This window comes from Carya illinoinensis, chromosome 15 (genome assembly GCF_018687715.1).
Source record: "Carya illinoinensis cultivar Pawnee chromosome 15, C.illinoinensisPawnee_v1, whole genome shotgun sequence".
Taxonomy (NCBI): Eukaryota; Viridiplantae; Streptophyta; class Magnoliopsida; order Fagales; family Juglandaceae; genus Carya; species Carya illinoinensis.
In genome coordinates this window covers 36,340,122-36,351,717 of record NC_056766.1, presented here as the reverse complement: position 1 = coordinate 36,351,717, position 11,596 = coordinate 36,340,122, and positions in this window count along the sequence as shown.

Here is an 11,596-nt window from a genome sequence, read left to right as displayed (position 1 = left end):
TCTAAGGACATACGTTCGAACGGCACGCGAATACCGTTCGAACGGATTAATTCCAGATTACAGTCGTCTTCAACCTCCGAAAATCTCAATATTTACAGTCTAAATTACATCAAAAGACAGCAAACTATATGACGAAGTCATTATAGCAAACGAAAACACTTATATAAAATCTAAAATGAGAATATATTTAAGGAGAATACCTAATTTGGAGAGATAAACCGGAAAATCCACCTGTACCCAATGCCCAAAACTTAAATACTCTTCACCAAACGGTAAAAACAACCTCTTAATCCGAAAATATAAGAGATTGATAGAAGTTAGTAATATTTGAGGGCTTGATTGAAGAATAATGGCATTGGTTGGAAGAAAATGAGCGTGGGAGCGACTGGAAGTCGACTGGAACGTGTGCGAGATTGTGAGGTTCTATCGTGTAAATGTAGAATATTGACGTTCGAACGGTTATTTAATGAACGTTCGAACGTCAAATAGATTAGCGGGAAAAGTTTCTCCGTCCAATTAAATGTTCGAACGTGAAAATGGCCATTCGAACGTTTTCTTATACGTTTGAACGGTTATTTTAAACCGTTCAAACGTCAAATTAAAATATTGCTTATTGTATTTTTTTTGCACTATACATTTAAATATAATAACTTGTAAATATACTATAATTTAGAGACATAGTAATATAACTATATAATATATAATCAAACATATATTATATAGTTTAGTAACATATATAGTATAAAATATCATATTACATCTAGTATTATAGTCAAGTACATATATTAACCTATTATATATAACATATATATGGTATCATAGCATAGGGTTATATGTATCACATGCATATATATAGTGTTTATTATATTATATTATTATTATAATATTATTTAATAATAGGATATCTACTATTATATATAGTGTCATCTATACTACTAGCAATTAGAATGTATTATAATGATACAAAAGCTAAAATTGAGTATATATAGTGTCATTTATAGTGCTAGAATAGAGAGTGTCATCTAATTAGCCTATAACTGCAATATAATATGAAAAATATACTAAACAAGTCATGTAATACATATACTATTAAATATATATATATATATATTAGTTAATATCACATATAATATATATGTTATATAAATACATTAACATAGGTTCATGTATATAGTAGTCTATATTATATTAATTATACTATATAATATAACTTATACTATATACTATATAATATTCAATAGTATAATATATTTTAATTAAATATAATATAATATATACTATATATATAAAAAATTATAAATATAATATATAGTGTTTAATAATATATAAGTGCATTAAATATATTACATTTAATATATTTAACAGTTAAAATATATTATAATTGAATTAATTATTATATTTAATATAATTAATACTGAATATTGCATTTAAATAACATTAATTATCATGAAATTTAGATTAATTAAAGAAGGGTATTAATTTTCAGTTAATACGTTTGAACGGTATTAACTTACCATTCGAACGGTACTACGTTCGAACTCTTCAAATAACATTTGAACGGTGAATATGCATCTTTTGAACGTTTATAATTTACCGTTCGAACAGTTTGTCAATTTCTCTCCAAAATAATTTTGCCTATCGCGCCAATATTACGTTCAAACGGTAACAATTAAACGTTCGAATGGTTAATCATTAACAGCCGAACGGTTAACTTATTTGGGACAAAAAATTTCATCCCTAAGAATAGCGTTCGAACGGTCTGGCATTCCGTCATTATTTTTGAACGAAATTCAAATTTCGTTCCAAAATCTCACTTTTTGGGACGATTTCTAATTCATCCCAAAGCAATTTCGTTCCAAAAAATGATTTTTGTTGTAGTGTGTGTTTAAATGTTAAGATAAATTTAAATGTATTTATGGAAAGTTATATAGAAGGTTGTAAGTTATGCGTATAATGTGGTGTTTAGTTAAAAAAATGTTACAAGTTCCATGTTTAAAGAAATTTTAAGTTAAAATAAGTTAGTAATTTGAGAATTGGATATTTAGATGTTATACCTAGCATAAAATTAGACTGAACTGAGTTGATATCAGTTCAGTCTAACTTTAAAAAACGGCATAAAGCATTCTAGTATAGGTTGGTGGGTTTGCGAGTGATTATGGGTGGAGCAGCTCTGTAATGGAAAGCATAGATTTTGAAATAATATAAGATACAGTTTTAAGATTTATAAGTCCTACGTGTTTCTTTTTTTTTTTTAAATTAAGATTTACTATTAAAATATGATTTTTTTTCATATATTTTTCAAATTTACTCATTTAAAAAAAAAAACATTATATAAATTTCATTTTTTCTAGATTTTGGGGTGCTGGAGCTTCGTTCTTCTGTGCTTAATAACAACGCTGAAATGCGAAGTACAATAAATGTCAAAGTCAACTTTCTTATGGTTTGACTGGCTAACAACTTTATTTCTTTTCTTTGTTTTAAGTAAAATATATTACGTATTGAATGAGTTGTTGATGTTATTGAATGAGCTGTAAAATATCTTTTGCAGTGTGGGATGGGTTGCCAAAGTTGGTGCCCAAAGTTCACGATAAAGTTGATTTTGGTGCCAAACTTGTCACTGTGGATTGAATTTTTCCAAATAATGGACCGGATCGAAAAAAAAAAAAAACGGGTCCTGAAGCACAGTTCTACCCATCACTCCAGCAATCATCCTTGTGTTCTCAAGGTTTTCTCCCGCCCACATCTCTCAAGCTAACAAATTAAACCTATATAATTTCGAGAAATGCTTAATTTGTAGCTTAATCTGATACGTTACATTATAAAATTACTTTTATAGATTTAGCATTTCATAAGAAATAATATCAATTTATAAATTTAATTTTATAAAATCTATTTGTGGCTAAAATACTTCTTTAACTTTCTCACATTTTAGAATGACTACTAGAAAAAGACAAAAAATGTTACCATTAAAATTGTCAAATATTATTATTGTTGGAACTTGGCAAAAATACCACCCTTGAGATGATCCAATTTTTTATGAAATTTGACCATTTGGAAATAAGATGATTTTTTTTTTTCTTGAAATACTACGATTAGGAAAGGACAGATTTTTCTTTTCCCAATTGATCGCTTTTGGGTTGCCGAAAGCTCACACTAGAGCTTATTTGGACATTAGAATATTTGTGAATATTTTGCGAACTGGCCCCCCACCTCACTTGGTTGCCCAAGCTGACTACTGCTGCCATCGAAGGACCTGCCTCCTCCATAGGCCTATTCTGGACAAGCTCCGCACCCAACTTCAGAGCCAAAACTTGTCTACCCACCTCCATCGGAGCCCCCTCAAGAACAAAGACAGCCGCCAACGAACATATCAAAGTTGCAGCTGCCATCAAGGGTCCATCTACCTCCATCGATTTGTTTTGTGTTGGTTCCCTCGAACTAGATGCACTCAGGGTGAGACAGGCCCTTTCGCAAGCAAGAGGGACCTATGTGATCTGTTGAGAAGCCTCCAGAATGAGTTCAGCCACCATCGTCAGGTTCTCTAGGCACTTCACTGGTGCCGAGGACTGCTACCCACCACCCACAACTGTGCCAGTTGTGGCGAGTTGCTGAGTCCTCTCGCAGCACCTCCAAATTGACTCACCAGGTTAGTTCGCACCCCCCAACCCAAGAGGCCTGGACCCAAGGAAAGGGCCCTTACTCGTGACAAGCCAACCCCCCTTGAATGGGCCAGTACCTGAATCCAGAATGGGCTCCTTGCCTTTTGAGCTTTTGTTGGGCCCATCGCCAGCTCCAAAGATTAGCCTAGAAGGTTGCTTTGCCGCAAGACTAGAAGAACCTGCCCCTTTAGATAGCCCAACTTCCAAGCCCAAGCCCATCTTCAGACTCATCTTCTCTTCAATGCATCGTTTAATATAATTGAGATTAAACTGCATCTCCCTCATCTGCTTTTTCATTTTAGACACAACCCTTAAGATGTTTTCCATATTAAGCCCAGCAGTCCCCCTGCTGAATTGAAGGTAACATTATCCTTTGTGGTGGGGCTATATCCCATGAAAACGCAAGGTTTAGAATGAAGATCTAGTTTGTGACGGTTGAAAGGATGTAAGTGAGGCCAACATTAATATCCAAATATTTGCAAAAATTTATAATCAGGAGTGCGATTAAAAAGAATTTGAAAAGGGGATTTGTCGTTGAAGATTGGAGTAGGCATGCAGTTGATAAGAAAAACAGCCGTTAAAAAGGTTTCGGCCCAAAATTTTTGTGGAACAAAGGCATGGGCAAGGAGTGCAAGCCCGGTTTCCACAATGTGACAGTGTCGTCACTCAACAATACCATTTTGGGCATGTGAATAAGGATATGTCACACGATGGTTAATACCAGTAGTTTGAAATATTTTATGCAACGGGCGAAATTCACCTTCCCAATCTATTTGAATGGAAGCAATTTTTAAGGAAAAGAAATTAGTGACATGAGTAAGGAATGCTAAAAAAATGGAGGTAACATCGGAGTTGGATTGAATAGGACAAAGCCAAACATATTTAATTAGAAAAGTCATCAACGATGGATAAATAAAAACGACAACCATTAGTGGATGGCACAGGCGCCAGTCCCCAAACATCAAGAAATAAAATAGTAAAGGGTTTGTGTGATCTAGAAGTGGTGGAGGGGTGGGGAAGTGTGTGTGATTTAGCTTGTGGACAAGTTGTGCAAGGGGGTAAGCGAGTAGAGCTAGTTATAGGGAGTTTGAAACTATTAATGGTAAACTGAGTTGTGCGAGGGCTAGAATGTCCAAGCTGAGAGTGCCAAGTATTGAATGAGACCTGTTCACCAAGGATTGCTTGAGCTAAAATGAGCTGGGAGAAGCAGTGTCTAGGTGAGCGGAAACATCAATGGGTAGTTCATATAGGTCGTTCCTGACGTGGCCCTAAAGAAGAGCTGTCCGAGTATGCAAATCCTTCACACAAAAAATGGTTGGAATGAAATTCAAAAAATGCTGAGTTATCTAAACAAAACTGACAAACTGAAAGTAAATTGCGAGTAATGAAAGGAACGTGAAGGAGTTGATGGAGTACAAAAGTGCCGAAGGTAGAGTGTAAATGAGCTGAACCAGTGTGTTGAATGGGAAGTATGGAGCCATCTCTGATGCTGACTTGGTCGGGGCCTTGATAGGGCACAACATCCAAGTTTAAGTTGGCGAAGTCAGCCGTAAAATGGTTCGTAGCTGCGGTATCTGGGAACCAAGCACTGTAATTTGAAGTGGTTGAAGGAGCAGCAATGAAATGAGCAGCAAAGGAAGAGGGCGCAGGAGTTTGATATGCCTGATCAAACCTGTGATAACAGGTGACTACTGAGTGCCCAGGTTTGTTGCAAAGCTGACATGTGGGTCAGCCACCAGGAGGCCGATTGGTGAAGGGAGAGAAGCCACCACGAGGACCTCCACGACCTCGTCTGCCATGAAAGTGTTGCCCCCTGCCTCGGTTTGGAGCCGAACTCGTTGTGGGTTGCTGAGTGGTGCTGTGTGCTGCAAAAGATGTCCCTGAAAGGAGAGAATTAGTCTAATGTGCAATGCGTGACTCATGATTTAACAAGTAATTGAACACTTGAGGAGTAGTGAGAGGCTTTGGTCTAGTAGTTAAAGATGTAACAAAGGACTCATAGTCACTCCCAAGAACCGCGAGCAAGTAGATGATAAGTTTGGTGGAGGAAATAGGCTGTCTAGCAGTGTCCAAAGTTGAAGACATAGAGGTAGCTTTGTTGAAATAGGTGGTGATGGAGTCAGAGCCCTTCTTTAGGGTAGCTAACTGAAATTTAGTTTGCATTATGTGGGCTGAGGAATGGGCAGAAAACATGGTCTCTAGAGTGTTCCATACATCACGAGACGTGGAACATTTGAGGACTTGGGCAAGCACAGAATCCGAAAGTGAGGCATTAATAATGGAAATAATCAGTTGGTCCTATAAGACCCAAGAGGAAAACTTGGGATTTGGCTGGTTATTGACTAGGGACGGAGGTTGGGGGATGAGAGCCATCTACAAAACCATAGGGATGGTGGCCCTTGAGAAAGGGAACTATCTGGCCCTTCCATAGAAGATAATTTTCGAGTGTGAGCTTGTTGCCATAGTTGGTCTTGGTGAATTGTCGATTATGAAGTGCGTAGAGGATGTGATAATGGTCAGACTGACAATGGGTGGTACAGAGGGAGATGAAATATTGGACGGGTCTGTTTCAACCATGGATATTTGTGGGTTGATTTACTGAGAGATTGAAAGAAAGATGGACGTGAGTCCATGTATAGCTCTAATACCTTAAAAACAAAGCTTAAAGAAGAGGAGAAAATTCTTTTGGTAGACAAGATGCTCTAGGGAACGTCCCTGAATATTTTTCATTTCTTACTACTGTTTTGTATATTCCATCACTGATTACATTTATACAAGTTTCACACAAGAGATAAGGACAAAGGCTTGATCCAACGGTACATTCGGTTATGAGGAATATTCCATATGTGGTGCTCTGCCATGTGCTCTGCCATGTGTGCTCTGCCATTGGTGCTCTGCCATGTACATTTGGTTATGGTAGTGCTGTGGTGTGCTGCTCTTGCTTGCAGGAATTGTCTGTGGCCATATCCTTGCATTGTGATTGTGCTGAGCTTGTTGCCGTAGCTGGTCCTGGTGAATTTTCTTACAGAATGCAATGTAACAAGCTAAAATGCAAGCAAGAAATGCACAAGGACAGCAGCCAAAGCATGCCTGAAATACACTGCAACACTCAAGAGATGCATAAAGCTGATAAAGCAAGCTGCAATACATGGAAAGAAAAAGATGGCAGCAGCAGCAAAAATGAGACAGGAGATGGCACAGAAAAGAAGATGGCACAATTGAGGAAATGCATGGCTGCACACAAAGAAGTATGAGGGACAGGATGCATAAAGCTGATCTTTACCATGCTGTGCATAAAAGTTCTGAATTGATGCTTGTACTTGTGTAGATAATCAAAAGTTAGATTTTCAATAGCTTTTACTTTTCTACTTTTTGTAATGTATATATATATGTGACCTTTGTATTAACAAAAGAATCAATGAGAATCAAACTTCCTCAAATCTCTGTCAAACTCTATTTTTCATTTGTTTCCTCTCATTTTCACTTTCTGTTTTCAACAGTTTCTAACATGGTATCAGAGAAGGAGTAAATTCCTGCAATACCTTCTCAATTTCTGATCACTTTTCATTAAGCTATGACCTCCTCTTCTTCTTCATCTTCTTCTCCTACAGAAGATCCTAACAGCCCATTTTTCTTGCATCACAGTGACAATGCAAACACTGTCATTGTTTCAACACCCTTGACTGGCTTCAACTACATTTCTTGGAGTAGATCTTTTCTTCTTTCCATTTCAATAAAAAACAAGTCAGGTTTCTTGGATGGCACCATTACCACCCCTGACCTTGCAGATCCCACTTATGTGTCTTGGTTACGATGCAACAATATCCTACTTGCTTGGATTTTGAATTCTGTTTCCAAGGACATAGCCTCTAATGTGTTCTTCATGACCTCAGCTAAACAGGTATGGGATAAACTCAAAGAGCGCTTTGCACAGCCTGATGAAGCAAGGATATATCACCTTCAACACAAACTTAGTGGCATAGTTCAAGGTCATCTTTCTGTAAGTGATTACTTCACCCAACTTAATGCCATTTGGGAAGAACTGCATAGTTATAGACCCCTCCCTTGCTGCTCTTGTGGTTTATGTACATGTGATGCTTTAAAGAATATTGGTGAAGTTCAGCAAAGGGATTATGTTTTTAAATTTCTAATGGGTCTAAATGATAGCTAAGATGCTGTTAGAGGGCAAATTATCTTGTTGAGCCCCTTGCCTTCTCTAGATAAAACCTTCTCACTTATTTTACAAGAAGAGAGGCAAAGGCAAGCAAGAAACATGGTTGTACCTGCCTCAGAAACCATCTGCCTTACTAACTTATCAAAACTTCTCAAAGAAAAAGGACAAAACAGATTTGGTTTGTGATCATTGTGGAAAGATAGGACACATAAAGGAGAAGTGCTATAAACTAATAGGCTTTCCACCCACTTTCAAATTCACCAAATCTAAGTTTGGAGGTGGTTCTGGAAAACCTGCTGCTGTTGCTTACTCTGCAAATCAGGTTGCTCTTGGTGGTTCCATTGTGGATCATACTATTGTTTCAGGCCAAGCATCACCTACTCCAAGTACTTCTCAGTTGACCCTCTCTCAAGCACAAGCACAACATCTTGTGGCACTTGTAAATGCTTAATTCCCTCAGCTAACCTCGGGACACAATAAACCTCTCCTACCATCACCTGTGCATCCCTCACCAATTATCTCAGAACCTGCTCTTTCAACAACATCCCACTCCAACCTAGCAGGTAATCACCATTCTTTTTTCAGTTCTAAAGTTTCTCATAAACCCTCTCTCTTCAATGTCACAAGTCATGACAAACTCACTGCTCTTTCACAAGATCAGCATAATATCATTAAGAACACACCATGGATCATGGACACAGGAGCCACTAATCACATGGTGTGCTCTACCTCATTTTTTACTAATTCTTCCTGCTGCATTCAAGCCTTTGTACAACTTCCAAATGGCACAAAGGCTCAAGTCACACACATTGGCACTGTTAAAATCTCAGATTCTCTCCTTCTTACTGATGTCCTATGTGTTCCCTCATTTGCTTTCAATCTCATTTCAGTCAGTAAACTCACTCAAAGACCAGACACTTGTCTGTTTTTCTCAAATGATCTTTGTTTTATTCAGGTCCTCTCTTCATGGATGACGATTGGACTTGCTAAAGTCCAAGCTGGTCTATATCACCTACTGCCTTCACCACCTGACAGCATCACCATCCCATCCTCAAGCCCATCTAGTATAACTCGAGTCAACCAAGCTGCTGTACATCAAGTTTTCGACCTATGGCACTTTAGATTAGAGCATTTATCTTCTCAAAGAATGAATTTAATTCATTCCAGTGTACCTAATGTAAAGTCCAAGGATAAATCTCATTGTACAGTTTGTCATTTGGCTAAACAAAAACAACCTTCATTCCCTTCAAGTGTTTCAAGTAGTTCATCTCCTTTTGATTTGATCCATTGTGATATATGGGGTCCATACTCCCAAGCTTCCCTTCAAGGATTTCATTACTTTTTAACCATTGTTGATGATTATTCTAGAGTGACTTGGATTTTCTTAATGAGATTAAAGTCAGACACAATATCCCTCTTGCAATCGTTCTTCCATCTCATACAAACCCAATTCAACAAAAACATTAAAAAGATCAGAACTGACAATGGACTTGAGTTTGCTATGCTTGATTTTTACAAAACACATGGCATCATTCATCAAACATCATGTGTGTATACCCCTCAACAAAATGGTGTTGTTGAGAGGAAACACCAACATCTTTTGAATGTTGCCCGAGCCCTTCTTTTTCAAGCATCATTACCAATCCAATTTTGGGGAGATGCTGTCTTGACTACAACATATATCATTAACAGAATCCCTACACCTCTACTCTCCAATAAATCCCCATATGAGATGCTTTTCTCATCCCCACCTTCATACTCAAACCTTAGGGTCTTTGGCTGTCTATCCTATGCTAGCACTCTCAAACCCAATAGGACCAAATTTGAACATAGAGCTAAACCTTGCATTTTCTTGGGCTACCCTGCTAATGTCAAAGGCTATAAGCTGTATGACATTGAATCCCACTCTACCTTCATCTCTCGAAATGTCATTTTTCATAAATTCATTTTTCCCTTCAAATCTGGTTCCCTCTCAGACCATGACCTATCATCCTTTCCAAATAATTTGGTCTTACCTCCTGCATTACCGGATGACATATTTTCCTTTCCCCAAACTTCTCAAAATCCCACTCAAAATCTCACTCCCTTACAATCTGAAGAACCTTCCTCAGCAGCTGACCCCTCCATCATTCCCTCACCTACTGCTCCCACAGTTCCCTCACCTGCCCCCTTACCTGATCTTGACCCTTTTCCTCTTCGAAGGTCCACCAGAAATAGAAACCAACCTGCTTATCTTCATCAATATCATTGCCAGCTTGCAGCCTCTCAACCCTTCCTTCCCTCCTCAACAATTCATCCCCTTCATGATTACATAACTTACAAAAATCTCTCTCCCTCTCACCAATCTTTTTTCGTTTCGCTTTCATTACTTCATGAACCCCAGTCCTATAATGAAGCTGTTAAGTTTAATTATTGGCAGGATGCCATGAAAGCTGAACTCCATGCTCTAGAAGAGAATAACACATGGACTGTCACCACCTTACCCCTCAACAAAACTGCAATTGGTTGCAGATATGTTTATAAGACCAAGCTGAAATCAGATGGATCATTTGAAAGGCACAAAGCCAGACTTGTGGCAAAAGGCTACACTCAAAAAGAAGGCTTTGACTTCTAAGAAACCTTCAGTCCAGTTGCAAAGCTCACCACAGTTCGAGTTTTCCTTGCCATAGCAGCCATTAAAAATTTGTCCCTCACTCAAATGGATGTTCACAATGCCTTTCTACATGGAGACCTTGATGAGGACATCTATATGCAATTACCTCCAGGCTATCACATCAAGAGTGAGCAGATTGAGGGGGAGAAACTGGTATGCAAATTAAATAAGTCCCTCTATGGACTTAAGCAAGCATCTAGGCAATGGTTTTCAAAGTTTTCAAATTCACTCACTGCCATTGGATTTCATCAATCAAAATCTGAATACTCTTTGTTCACTAAGGTCAGTCCCAATGGATTTATAGCACTCTTAGTCTATGTAGATGACATCATAGTTGGAAGTAACTCTCAAGAAGAAGTTGACTCACTCAAATCTTACCTTCATAGCAAGTTCAAAATTAAGGACCTTGGACCCCTCAAATATTTTCTGGGTTTGGAAGTTGCTAGATCCTCTTTTGGAATTAACCTTTGCCAAAGGAAGTACACCCTCGAGATATTAGAAGATTCAGGTCTACTTGGCACAAAGACAGTTTCTACACCTATTGAACTGAACCATAAATTGAGCCACACCACAAAAGAAATCCTCCAAGATCCTACAGCTTATAGAAGACTCATTGGAAGGTTAATTTACTTAACCATCACTAGACCTGACATCACCTATGCTGTAAGTGTTCTAAGCCAGTTCATGGACAGACCTTCACAATCTCATTTGCACTCAGCCTATAGGATTCTCAAGTACCTCAAAGGATCCATAGGTCAAGTCATTTTCTTATCATCCAGATCAGCTTTACATCTAAAGGCCTATAGTGATTCTGATTGGGCTGCCTGCCCCGAGACAAGAAGATCTGTCACAGGTTTCTGTATATTCATTGGAGACTCATTAATAAGCTGGAAATCTAAGAAGCAAGCAACAGTTTCTAGATCTTCAGCTGAGGCAGAATATAGGGCACTAGCATCTACAAGTTGTGAGATCATGTGGCTTCTCGGTTTGCTAAAGGAATTTAATATTGACCATGCACAATCTGCTTCCCTCTTATGTGATAACCAAGCAGCCATACACATTACAAAGAATCCAATTTTTCATGAGAGAACCAAGCATATAGAACTAGAT